Raw genomic sequence first — 13,677 nt, forward strand, 5'->3', positions numbered from 1 at the left:
CTAAATTCCACGAATCCACCGAAGCAGAGAATCTAAGGATTAAGATGAGACCACAGTAGTGGTTCTCAAACTTTCAGCCTTTGGAGCCCTTTATGCTCTTGAAAATTTCCAAATATCTCAAAGAGCTTTTGTTTATGTGATTTATAGCTATTGATGTTTACTGTAACAGATATTAAAACCAAGAAATTTCTAACGTACACATTTTAACTTCGCTTAAAGATAACAATAATAAGCTCATTATATGTTCACATAAATAGCATTTTTAGCATATTTTCCAAAACCAAAAAAAAAAAAAAAGAGTAGTGAAAGAGCGTTCCTGTTCTGCATCTTTGAAGTCTTTTTAACGTCTGGCTTGATGGAAGTTAGCTGCACGCTCATATGTGCTTCTGTATTCATTCTGCTGCAATATGCTGTTTTGGTTGAAGTTTGGGAAGAAAATCTGTCCTCACATTTGGCACATTTCATCATATCAAAATCACATTCATTAATAACTCCCCTGCTCTCAAAACCGAAAGTCTAAGTGATGAGAAGCTCTCAGGCTCACAGAGGTGATTACAAGATTTCTAAAATTTTAATTTTTGCTATGTCGGAGCTTTTCTTTCAAGCTCATTTGGTTCATTCTTGCAAAAACATTTCTCAAAAACATTATTTTTTTTGTCAGTTATTTTCCCCACGGAAAGTGGCTAAGTCAGCCTAAAGCAGATGACCTCACAGGAGCGCTTCCTCACGGCCATCGGACTTCGGGGTGCAGCCCGAGGCTTTCAGGTGCACTTCCAGTTATGTCACATAGAATACTACAAAGCTGTGTGGTCAAGGGTCAAGAGTTAATACAATTATATTTCACAGTGTCCTCAAGGATATTGTTAAATTAAACTTTTTGCTAAAGGCAGATGATGGTGAAGACCACAAGGATTCTGAATTGGGGCCACTGCTTCGTGCCGAGGAGCCAGCAGGCCCCGTCTGTGGGGTTTCCTGTGGCTCGTTCGGTAGGAACATGACATAGGTCCCCAGTTTTGTCTTGAAGGGAACTGAACACAATGGGGCATGTGTGGACAAATGCAGGGACAAGGACGCTGGAGGCGACCTCACACTAAGTGTGCCCTTCTGTCGATGAAGCGACCATCATTGTAGCTACTTTGGTGGCCACATGCACTCATTTACCTGTCCGTCTGTCCATCCATCCATCCATCCATCCGTCCATCTGTCCGTCCATCTATCCATCCATCCATCCAATCAACAAACACCTGATTAGTACCAACTAGAGTCTGGATGCAGTGATGTGAGAGAGTGATCTGAAGACTAAAACGTCAGCCCTTGGCCCGATGCCTCACCTTCCACAGTCACACGGCTGGTACATATAGCTCACCTCAGACACTGCTTGTCCACAAGACTCAAATCTCAACTCTTATTAAATTGCCTGACCATAGTCAGTCTGGTTTTGTGCCTCACTTGGCCTTGACAGGTCTTGGATAAAAACTATGAACACATTGGGACTAAAAGCGCGAGCATTCTCTCTTCTGTGCACCCACCCATTCCCCTGACGGCCCCCTTTACAGGCAGCTCCACTGTCTAATTTTATTTCCACGCTTTGAAGCTTGAGTGTTTTTGAGGATGCAGAACAAACCTAGAAACTTACATAAACTAAAAACTGAGAGGATTTCCCTGTGCCATTTCTACAGTAGAATTCTTAATTATATTACACATCAATCGTTATAGTAAGATTTAATATTACATGATTCGTAGTACTTTTTTTTGCGAGAATAGCATTAACTATATTTATTTTTAACAGATAAAAGAACATGTTTAGTTTTTTTGGTCACATTAGGTTAAGTAATTCATGATAATCTGAAATTGGATGTCTTGACCCTGAAGAATGCAACAACTGTTGCATGTAAAAGATTAACTTTAAAATTTACATCTAGAAATGATAGTGTAGCCTGATAGGCTTGTCTCACCTTCATGTGCACATTGTATATGTGTGTGCATGTGTGTGTTTGCACGTCTGTGCATTGTGTGTGTGCATGTGTGTGCATGCGCATTGCGTGTGTGCATTGCATGTACACACATAACCACATAATGCACATACATGCACACACGCAATATACTTGCACACACATGCAAGTACACACACATATATGCACACACATGCACCATGCACGCGCGCGCACACACACACACACACACACTTCCTTGTGCTCACACCACCACATGTTCTCCCTCCCTTGGCAAGGAGTCCTCTGTCCCCATAGCGGTGGGTTCCCTGCTTTGGGATATTCCGGATGCGCCCTGGGTTCGCACTGATTGGGGTTCTCCTCTTATTCCTGTCCGTGACTTAGTCACCTAGCGCACACTGAGACAAAACACGTTTTGAATTTTATGTTATGTTTCCGTGGCTGCTGGGTTTCAGCCTCACATTTTCAGTTGTGTGCTATGGCACAGATGGGGCCAGGGCCTCCTTCTCCCAAGTCAGGGTGCCAGAGCCGGGACACAGCTGATCTCTCCTGCTGCGCATCATAAGGAAGCTGTGAGGTGATGAGGGCTTTGGCGCTCTGAGCTCAGCACCCTGTGAGCTGTAAAACCTCAGACTTGGGGAGAGGGGAGAGGATGTTTTTTGGCCCCCATCGTGTTCCTGGCAGAAATAGCTGGGCGCTGACAGCATCGGCTGCAGGTGACAGTCCATCTGGGGACTTCCGAGGGAGTGACTGAGGACCTCCAATGACATGGTGTCAGGAAAGATTACAAGTGGAAACAACGTATCTGGTTTCTGTTGGATGCTGCTCCCCGCATGGGCACTTCATTCCTATCTTTGCCTTCTCCGCAGTCCCCGGATCACCAGGGGCGGAGGCTGTCCTTTCACCTGGGCAGACGTGTATGTTCACCACCCACGGTATCTGAACACCAGTGGGGCCCATAGAGAAAACCCACTGCTGTGCTTAGGGCTGACTCATGGTGTGAACATTGACATTATTCAAACAACTGGAATTGCAAAATGATGGGCTCTTGGCCTGGAAAGTTCTCCTACCCACCTCTCTCCAGGATCTGCAACCGGTTGTCTGAATGTGTCCTAGGGGAGGGGAGTGGGGCACTGCCATCAGGTAGAGATGGCTGGTCTCCTCTGTCACTGGTGGAAGGGACTCCCTGCTCTCCATGATGGGCTAGCTTGGTCCTAACTCCCTGGACCTTAGAATGTGGCCTTACTTGGAAACAGGGCCATTGCAGATAGCATTAGTTGAGAAGAGGTCATACTGGATGGAGAGAGTTGGCGTGAATCCAATATGACTGGTGTCCTTATAAAAGGGGGTAATTAGGACCCCAGGGTAGACATGCACAGAGAGAGGACTGTGTGAGGACAGAGGGAGGACCATGTGAGGAGAGAAGGAGGACTGTGTGAAGACACAGGGAGAAGACGGTCAACCACACCCAAGGAGAGAGGCCTGGAACAGCCTACCTCACAGTCGGCTCATGGAAGCAACTGGATCAACATCACAGCAGTGGTCTTGAACTTGGAGCCCCAGACTGTGAGGGAGTGAATTCTCGCTGTTTCCGCTGCCCCGGTCATGGTACTTGTTACAGTTGCCCTAGGAAGCTAATCCAGGAGTTTGGCGATGAATTCGCTGCTGCTAACTTCCCCTGATGCTCTACCACTCCATTCTGCTCTCCGTGGATCTTTCAGATGGCCGAGTCCTCTTTTCTGGAAGGTTCTCTTCCTTGGCTTCCTTTCCTCTTGCCTCTCTCACTGACCTTCCATTTTTTAGGGCCCCTTCCTCTGCCTCACACAGAAGGAGCTCAGACTGCATGGTCTGTAATCGGTATTTGAGCTCTCCACTGTCCCTTCCTTCTGAAATGAAGGGCTAATTGGATTCCCTCTGTGCTCTCCTGTCCCTGCTGACCACCTGCTTAGCCTTCTGGGCCAGGTCCTCCTCGTCTCCCCTACCTGAAGGTGCCGGGGGACCCAGGCCTCCATTCTTAGGCTCTTTTCTGTGCACGGCCATCAGGGTCTCATCCAGTTTCATGATTTCAAACCTCACCGCATGCTTCACCTCTCCCAACACCTCGTCTCCTGCTCATCTGTCCCCTGGGACTGCAGGCCTCCATTCAACTGCCTGCCCAGGATCCCCCTGCAAAGTGCAGTGAGTTCTTCATGCTCAGAGGGCCCAAACTCAGCCCTCATTCTCACCTTGCCCCCCAAACCTCTTCCTGTTCTTGTATTTCCCCATTTCAGAAAATGCGAACTGTTCTTCTAGTGGTTCCAAGGGTGAAAACCTAGAATCCCGCTCTTGAACTCTCCTCTTTCATACCTCGTCCACCCGCCAACCCTGCTGGCTCTACCTTCTGACCACACCTGTGGTCTGACTGCCTGTCATTGCCTGTGCTGGTCTCAGCCACCACCATTTCCACTTGCCTTACTATGAGGAACTGGTCTCCCTGCAGCCCACTGCTCCTGTTCTGACTACGCTCCTCACAGCAGCCAGGGCGATCCTTTCAAAACTGAAGCCATAACATGCCTGTCTCCACTCAAAGTCAGCCATCTCCCTCAAAGTGAAATCAATGTCTATATGGTGTCTGGACAGGTTAACTTTATGTCCCTGCTTACAGGCTTGGTTCATAGGCAATTAATAACAGCACCCCCTTTCATTCTTAAGAGGCCTGGTTTGGACATTAAATTACATGCTTCTTCCACTTGCAGTGGCCTTAGAAACGCCCCTCTGCACCTCCCTGGCTCAGCCCCACCACCTTCCTTCTGCTCTCCTACTCCCAGCTGCTCCTTGGTCTGCCTGGATTGTCCTTCCTCAGAGACATGCTCATCCGAGGAGATAACACACACGCTCAAATGTCATTGTATCAGAGAGTTCTTCCCTGACTATCTTGTATAAAAGAGAATTTTTGGCTAAACAAAACCTGTTTCCTCCTATCTGACAGCCAAAGGCCTAGCTGAGGTAGGTGTATCTGGGGTGGAGAAGAACAAGGATGTTTTTGGATAATTACTTTAGTTTCTCTTTGCAGTTTGGAAAACCCTTAAATAGATGCCAGGATCTTCTCTACTTAAGTTTTAACACAACAATCTCTGCAAAATTGTTGTGTTAAATATGTGGTCTCTGTGCATAATTATTGAAGTCACAGCTTTCCCTCAATTATACTTCGAATCTTGAGTCCAGAGGCATCGGGTTATCTTTGCACTTTCATCATTTTGCTGATTGGCCAGGTGAATGCACAGCTTGTGCTACGATGCCTATTCTTGGATGCCCCCCCCAACTGCTGCCACCCCAACTTCCATTTGTCCTCCAATCACTGCAACAGGCAAGGCCAGAGCAGGTGTTTCAGTGTAGCACCTAACGGAGCACAGGATGCAGATAATGGAACTCGTCACATGGCTGCATGAAAGATCACCTGAACCATGCAGGCGAGGCCTCTCTCCTCTCACCCAAGTCCACAGAACAAAACGGAAAAGTAGAGGCAAGAAAGGGGAAAACTGTCCGAGAACACAAAGCTTGAGAAGCAGGTAGGAGCTTGGGATGAATGGATTTGTCAGATATTTCTGAGTCTTAGCATTTAGTCACCCGCAAACAAATGCGGGCACATCCCATCGCGGTCACGTTTGCTTTAAAGCAAGAATTCAGCTTTGTGGAACAAAATTTCACTTGTCTTAAGTCCAAGTTCCAAAAGATAGGCTTTATTTGAGGTTATTCATGTAACCCTTTCTCTAAAAATATTTAGAAAGATGTAGGAACGCTGTGCGATATATATCAAACTCTAGAGGCTGTTCAATAGTTCTCAAAAATAAACGACACTTCCGTATCACTGAGACTGATCATTCCTGGAATATTACCAAAGAAGGAAGCCGAGGAGCCACTGAGTCTGCATCCCTGCCAGAGAACTAATCTTCTAGGTGATGATATGTTCTAGCAGTGCCAGGGTTGGATAGCTGTGGTGGTCTGACATTCCTTCCAGTCTCTTCTAACAATCCTGTTGCACCATCAGTTATTTAGGGTGACAGTCTACAACCTTTTGGCCCCTAAGCGAGGTCTGCACCCATAACACCTGCTCTCCTCTAATTGAGCTTCCATTATGGGCTTCACATGAGTAAAGCGATCCCACTGGTCCTAATCCATGCTCACTTGATTGGCCCCCACCCGCATCCAAATCCTTGGTCCATGATCCCACTTCCAATCCCTGTCCCCGGCTGTCCAGGTACGGCAGGTGCTCTGAGCTTCTCTTAGCCTAAGAGAGGAGCTCCTGTCTGAAGCACAGGGGACCCGAGGCCCCATTCTGCCCCGAGGCCAGTGGCCACTCCTGCCCACTCTCCAGCTTCATGGGGCAAGTGGGAAGTATCCCAGCCCTGTATCCGGCAGGGTGACAAGGCCATTTCTTTATTGTGCCTAAGATTTGCTTCCACCAGGGCTCCATGGTCAGGAGGTGGAGGCCGGAACTGGGGGAGAGAAATTGCCTCCGCACTCAGGACCCTGTGGAGCCCACCTGGCCTGTCTGGAGCTGCCACGCACCCCGAGCCAGCCCAGGTCACACATCCCGGGTGTCTCCTGCTACCTGCAGCAGCGCGTTCTGGGAGGTCAGCTGCCCCACGCGGGCTGCCCACGTCGCCTTAGCTTCAGTGGGAGAGATTACAATTGGGCATACCCACCACCCGCCGCGGGCCACCGCCTCTGCTCTGGGGGACGCGGGGTGGTGGCAGCCCTGGACCCTTTCCGAAAGAAGAGAATTCACACTCAAACATGCCACGCTGTTCCGATCTCCTTGTGCAGTCCGCTTCCTCCGCACCAGGAAGAGAAAAAGGATCTCTTGTCAGGCCGGAGCCCGGTTTGTTGAGAAAATATGATCACTGAGCCCTTGTCTCAGCTCCCGTTGCAGGACATTTGGGTGCTTTTTCCAGACGTGGAATAGCCGCAGGACGTGCACTGACAGATCTCACAAATACTCTTTTAGGTATTTCCTCATGCTAAATTTTATCAGAGAGGTTAGTCCAGGGCATGGGTGGTGCGGCCTTCCTGGACGCCTGCCGGGTCTCCGGAAGATCTCCCGGGGCTGCTGACGGGAGGCCCTGGCCGAGGGGCCAGGAAGGGAGATCCCAGCCCGACTCCGTGGGGCCCGGCGTCCCCGGCGAGCCGCTCACCTCATGCCCCGATGCGTTAGCTCTCTTCCTTCCTTGATGCTTTCACCATATTGCCTTTTGGGGTTTTGACCCGTTTGAGTATAAAAATGGAAGCCAGATGTGAGTTTGTATTTCTTGGGCTGCTAATGGGGTGGACGCTCTGCGATGTGCCACGTGCATCTGTGTCTCCTCGTTTCTTGGATCCACTCGTGTCGCAGAAATTCTCATCGCTCACACGCCTGCTGAGTGAGTGCTTACAGAGCACCTTCACGCATGCCTTTCACAAAGTAATTTCTCATTTCATCCTTACAGACATGGTTCGAGATAAGCATTTCTTTCCATTTGGCAAAGAAGGGAATTTGGAAACGTGGGAGTTCAAGCGACTTATTCCCAAGACAAATGGTTCCTTAAGGGAAGAGCCCAGATCCTGACTTGGACTTGTGCCTGGATGCCCCGGGTGCCCCTGTTCACCACAACCGCTTACCGCGTTTGCACCCACCCTTACACAAAGGATTCCTAACACTTTCGCTGTCACGTGTGCCCTGAACACTTTCCACAATCACACACTGCCTGCCTCAGTGGTTCCACTGTTGGGACGCCTCCCAGAAATGAAAGCAGACGTACTCTGTGGTGCAGTTTGTACTGGCAAAAACTGTAAATAATAATAAAAAAAAAACTGCAATAAAACCCTGCAAATAATCACCCTCTGGGGAATGGTTATATAATCATGGTAAAGCCTCATGGTGGAACTCCGCTCCTGGACCTGACTCCATCTGTTCTTTGCTGCGGGCACTGCGTAGACGCGCGTATGCATGAGTAAATTCAGCAGTCACAGAGACTAATCTGCTCATAGGACATCAAGGGGAAAGACCAGGCTGGGAAGTGACATGCATTTTGGAGACAAGAGGGGATAGGAGAGCCTCCCGGGTGTGTTTCTGTCTGCAGGTGCGTGGAGACCGGGCAGCTGAGACCCAGCGAGGTGCAGCTGGGTTCGCTCACGGCGGTGGGAATGGACGGAGGAAGGCCATGAAGCTCTTCTCTGCACGTGTTAGTAGAGCTTTCTTGCCATGACATATGGGAATTACGTTGGCAGTTCAACAAAACAATCAAGTAAAATAAATTACAATAAAAACAAATGTCATATTTGGTTGATTTCCTTTTTTCTTTTTTTTTTGTTCTTTTGGTTTCCTTTTATGTCTTATTTCAGGGTTTGATTTTTATACAGACTTCGTAAATTCTACAACAGAATTAGTCCAATGTTCTTTGACAGTATTTTTGTTTCTTTAAGTTAGAACATTGTGACCTGTCTCTAGGAGGATTAAATTCTCCATTCTGTTTTCTACTCCTTGTTGGTCTTAATGATTAAATCAATCTAGTTATCGTAACTATGTTGTTTGTATTCCCATGACTTCTCTTTACTTAATTTATCATACGCTATGAATTTCCATCTGCTCGTCCAGGCCTGGGCCCTCTACTTGGCTCCACTGATCTTATGTTTATGCTTTCATTTGAGTATATTATATTTGCCTTCTTTTTTTTTTTAAGATTTCATTTATTTATTCATGAGAAACACAGAAAAAGAGAGGCAGAGACACAAGCAGAGGGAGAAGCAGGGTCCTCGCAGGAAGCCCAATGTGTGACTCGATTCAGAGACCCCGGGATCACACCCTGAGCTGAAGGCAGACACTCAACCACTGAGCCACCCAGGCGTCCCTATTTTTCTTTATAACATACTTGAAAACACACTGCCATTTGCCCTTCTCTGTCGTTTTTCTCTTGTTTTAATCCTAATGGCTTTAATAATTATGTTTTCAAGTTCAATAAATAAGCCTATTCGGATTCTAATTGGAATAAACCTCTCTCTATAAATTACCTAGAGCAGATGTGTCCTCTTTCCATTTAACCAGGAACGTGGCATATCTGGCCATTTATTCATGTCTCTTTTTATTCCATCCTGTTAACATTTATAGACTTCTTAAATTTTTGCATATTTTTCTTCCATCTTTAGTCTAACATTGATTTTTAAAACCTACATCTTGCCACTTTCTTTAAAATATTTATTCTTATTTCTTTCTCATGTCATCTTACTGAAAACAATTTTTATTAGGGCACAGATGACTATTAGGGGCGAAGGCCATCCATACCGCCCTTTCATTTCATGGGAACACCTTCAGTGTTTCTTCATTTTTTAAAAAATTTATTCATGACAGAGGCAGAAGCAGGCTCCCTGCGGGGAGCCCGATGCAGGACTTGATCCCAGGACCCATGATCACGCTCTGAGCCGACGGCAGACACTTAACTGCTGAGCCACCCAGGGGCCCCCAGTGTTTCTTCATTAAGTGCAGGGCTTTCTTTTGTTTTTTTAAAAAATACTGGATGTTATCACTCATTTGTTTACTCATTCATTCACTGATTTAGAGCTTATTTATTGAGTATCTACTATGTGCCAGACACTGTTCGAGGCACTTGGAAAAAAAGCAGTAAGTAGAAGCTGTAAAGGTTTTATTTCTATTCAGCTTGCACTATGTTATGCCAAAAATTAATCCTTGCCTTTCTGTTTTTAAGTTTTAAAATATGAAGTGGGTGATTTTATGAAATGATTTTCCTGCATGAGTTGAGATGATCATATCGCTTTTATTGGTACACATAACATTGAATTTTCCTACCACTTAACTATTTATGTTTCTGGGAATAAACATTTGTGGTCTGATTTCGAGCCAGTTGGAAATCTAAACATGCTCCCTGAAATAATGACTGAGCCAGAGACAAGAGTCCAAATGCAAACAGGTTAGAGATGGACAAGAAGAAAATCATGACATGTAATTTTATTTACACTTATTTATTTTTAAAGATTTTATTTATTTGTTTGAGGGACAGAAAGAGCATGCACAAGGCGGGAGAGGGAGAGGGAGAAGCAGACTCCCCACTGATCACAGTCCCAGGACCCTGAGTTCATGACCTGAGCCGAAGGCAGACACTTCACTGACTGAGCCATCCAGGTGCCCCACGATATGTAATTAAAAAAAAAAAAATCGTCCAGAATAAAGATCCAGCTCCATAATCACATGCTTCTGACTTCCCTTTTCCCAGACCCTGGGGAAGCAGCAAGCAAGTAAGCACACACCTGGGACCGGTCTGGGAGCTAGAGTTCCTGGGCAGGGGGCTCCTGCAGTCCCTACAGCACCTGCTGTGAGGAGGGAGGGGTCCCTGGGCTGATCTGGGCCTCTGGGAGCGACAGGTCACAATCAATGCTGCAGGACTGTGAGGCCAGGAGTGAAAAGGAAGCCACTGCAAGGTCATGACCTGCCTTAGGGTTTTAAAGGCTGGTTCTTCTTCCTTGTGGTGGACAGATTGTCCGCAGTCCCTGTGTTCATGCCATTGTGTGTTTCCTTCCCCTTGAGTGTGGGTGGGACTGGTGGCTGGCTGGTAACCAACAGAATACAGCAAGCATGACGGCCGGATGTCACCTCTCTGATTGTTCTGTGTGGTTGTAATTCCCACCTTGCTCTCAGACTCTCTCCCTTGGTGGCTCTGATGCGGCACACTGCCAGACTGGGAGGCCCACGTGGCAAGGATCTGGGGTGACTCCGGCTAGCTCCGAGGTCCCACTAGTAACCGCGTGCTGCTGGCAGCCACAGAGCTTGAAAACCGACGAGCCTTGGGGGACCCTGAACAGAGGATACAGCTAAGCCCAGACTCCTGATCCACTGCAATGGTGAGACCTTCTATGGAGGTGGTTTGAGGCCTCTAAGTTTGTAAGCTGGAGTGATACTGTCAGCAGCCATAGATCGTGAATACGCTGAAACAGGTCTGGGGGGCAAGGGTGACTGCAAGAATGAGTGAGGAGGCCACGCAGTCTAGGTGGGGGCTGATGTAGCTCAGACCAGACCCAGTGGCAGCAAAGACGGAGGACTAAGCAGTGGGTGGGTTTGTGGCATATTCTGAAGGTAAAGCCAATGGTATTTTCTGACGAAATAGAAGTTGGGCTGAGAGGACAGAGTCAGGGTTGTGGCTAGGACATGGGCAGGGTGGGGTCTCCATCTGCTGGGATGGGAAAAGCTGTGTGGGGCAGCTCTGAGGGAACAAGGGTCTGGACGTGCAGAGCCTATGAGGTCCCCTGGACATCCGAGTGATACCGAGGGGACTGCCAATCTCCAGGTCTCTCGGGGCTGGGGACTCATATTTGGGAGTCAATGAAGCCTGGATGAGACAGAGAAGACCCAGGAATGCAGGCCTGGGCTCTGGGCCTCTGGCTGTCAGAAGGTGGGATAGAATAGGAGGGACCAACAGCACATTTGGGGAGCTTCTATCAGCACTTCCCAGCCAGGATTTTCCCCCCCACCCCTTTTCAGATGATTGCACTGCCTTCTATACAATGTAACCCAAGTCAGCCTCAAGATAGGGCATTTGTTGGACAAACTTGATGATTCCACAGAACCAGGGGAGACTACTACAAGTCAGATGGCCTTTCCAGCTGGAAAGGGCGATGTCCTTGGGTCCCAGGGACAGGTCCATTCCCTACATCGGCTGCTGCTTCTTGCCTGTATCCTGAACATCTTCGGTGTGATGACTCATGGTCATTGAAAATGCAGTGTAATCTTTCAATAACCTCATCTAGTACATGTATTGAAATGAGTTGCAAAGAACCTTCCATAATAGTATACTCATTATTAACACTTTTGTGCTCAGAACTTGATACCATCTTCCCGTGTAATGCTTCCAACAGTCCTACATGGTAGGTACTAGTATTGTTGTCAGTGGATTTTGGAGAAAACTGAGGCTCGGCAAGTTTCAGTGACTTGCCCACGCAGAGCCTGGGCTGGAGCAGCTCCAGAACCTTCGGGACTCATGTGCAACTGAGCCGATAGTTGTCGGAAGCAACTGTCGGTTGAGGTTCCAGTGATAAAAATGTAAAATAAAGCTCAAGACGCAATAGAGAAGCATTGGGTGGCTAGATGTATCATGAGCATCGTATTTTCCTGGAAATGAAGAAAGCCAGGTCTCTGCCGCTGGTTAGCTGTGTGGTGCAAGCGAAGTGCTTGGTCACTGTGGGGACCTAGCTCACTTTCTTCTGCCAAACGGTGTAGTCGAACTAGGTTTATTCCTTCAGTTGTTAAAAAATAAGTATGGCGTGGCTATTAGACCATTTCCAAAGTTCCTTTCAGCTCTAGACACTCTAAGATTTATATGTGGCGGAAGTTGGTGGGGAAAGGCAATGTTAGTTTCTTACAGAATCTACTCAGTGATTAATGTTACTTTCTTATAAAAATATATTTGACGTAGCCATCTGACTTTATAACGCTTTTATTGAGGAAGCTTGTGGAGAAAAACACCCGTGCCTTATTATATCGTTTGGTTAGCAAATGTGAGGTACCGAGCGTTTGGTAACGTTAGGGCCTATTAAAAATTTATGCGTATTGTCAAAAATTCTTGCATAAACGTGAAAATGACCAGCTCTAGAGTCTGAAGTGATTTAGAAAGCAGAACTATAAAATGATAAATATTTCCCTTGAGGTCTGACACTGTGCTTCAATGGGTCCCACCATTTCAGACTCCCAGGACAGAGATTTATCTGTGTTTCATCAAGTATGAAAAATATATGGGTGGAGGGGTTTCCGGCTGGTCCCCCCACCAAGTCATCCAGCTACCTCCATTAATGTCAGCAGACTCATAAATTTCTCCTGTGTTCTAAAGAAAGCAGCTTGTGCCACTGCACAGAAGCCCCCCAAAAGTGTCACTTGCTGCCTATAAATTCACTTACACTCCATAAAGGCAATTGGCTGCACATGGACTTAATTACCAAGGCCCTCCTTGGGAGACGGAGGGGCTCACCGTTTCTCAAAGGAGAGGAGGAAAAAGTAGTGTGCAAAAAGCAGGGCAGTTTCATGGTGGCACATTACAAAATCTGATTTATTCACTGATGTTTCTACTTATTAGTGGGATATTATAAGCAGTTATCACTCAAGACGGAAGCTTCCTTCTTGATTGGAAAGCACTACCTTTGCTCATGCCTGAATCCTATGGGGACCTCCCCGCCCTACCTTCTGCCCATTCTTATTTTATTAAAAGAAGCAATATGCGAGTGATTGCACAATTTACTCTTTTGATTCTGGTTTACTCTTCAGTTGAGAAAATGACACATATAGCCTATATATGTCATATATTTCACCTTTCTGTCTTAAATAATTATTTGTGAAGAAAAATGTATACCTAGGCAAGAGCTGGTCACTCTAGGAAGGAATGTGGAGATTTCCCGTTCAAACAGACTGCCATCAGGTTCTGTTCACACACTCATACTTCAAAACCCCAGCGTCTTCCTCCACCAACCCTTCCTCACTTAAAGGAGTAAAGTGTTCCCTTGTCTATCTCAAGGTTCTGGAAAGCCTAGGAGGGTAGGCCATAGGAGGAAAAGTGTAAGTTAGCCAAAACAGATGTGTATGTTTTAAACTCATTTCTTAGGTGCCATTTTAAAAAATCACTTATAAACAGCAACAGAAGAAATCACAGAAAAGGGCAGCTTTAGGGCATAAAGGTTAATTCTGAAGATTCTCTGAACTTCTTTGGTCAAGTAG

At 46.8% G+C, this 13,677-nt stretch overlaps 1 protein-coding gene across 3 annotated transcripts in view; it reads right to left on the bottom strand.

Moving 5' to 3' along the window:
- The window catches only part of IQCA1 (IQ motif containing with AAA domain 1), a 146,307-nt gene that overhangs the window by 82,088 nt on the left and 50,542 nt on the right, over nt 1-13,677 (bottom strand). The window lies entirely within an intron of this gene.

The sequence above is a fragment of the Canis lupus genome, chromosome 25 (assembly GCF_003254725.2).
Source record: "Canis lupus dingo isolate Sandy chromosome 25, ASM325472v2, whole genome shotgun sequence".
In the NCBI taxonomy this organism is placed as follows: Eukaryota; Metazoa; Chordata; class Mammalia; order Carnivora; family Canidae; genus Canis; species Canis lupus.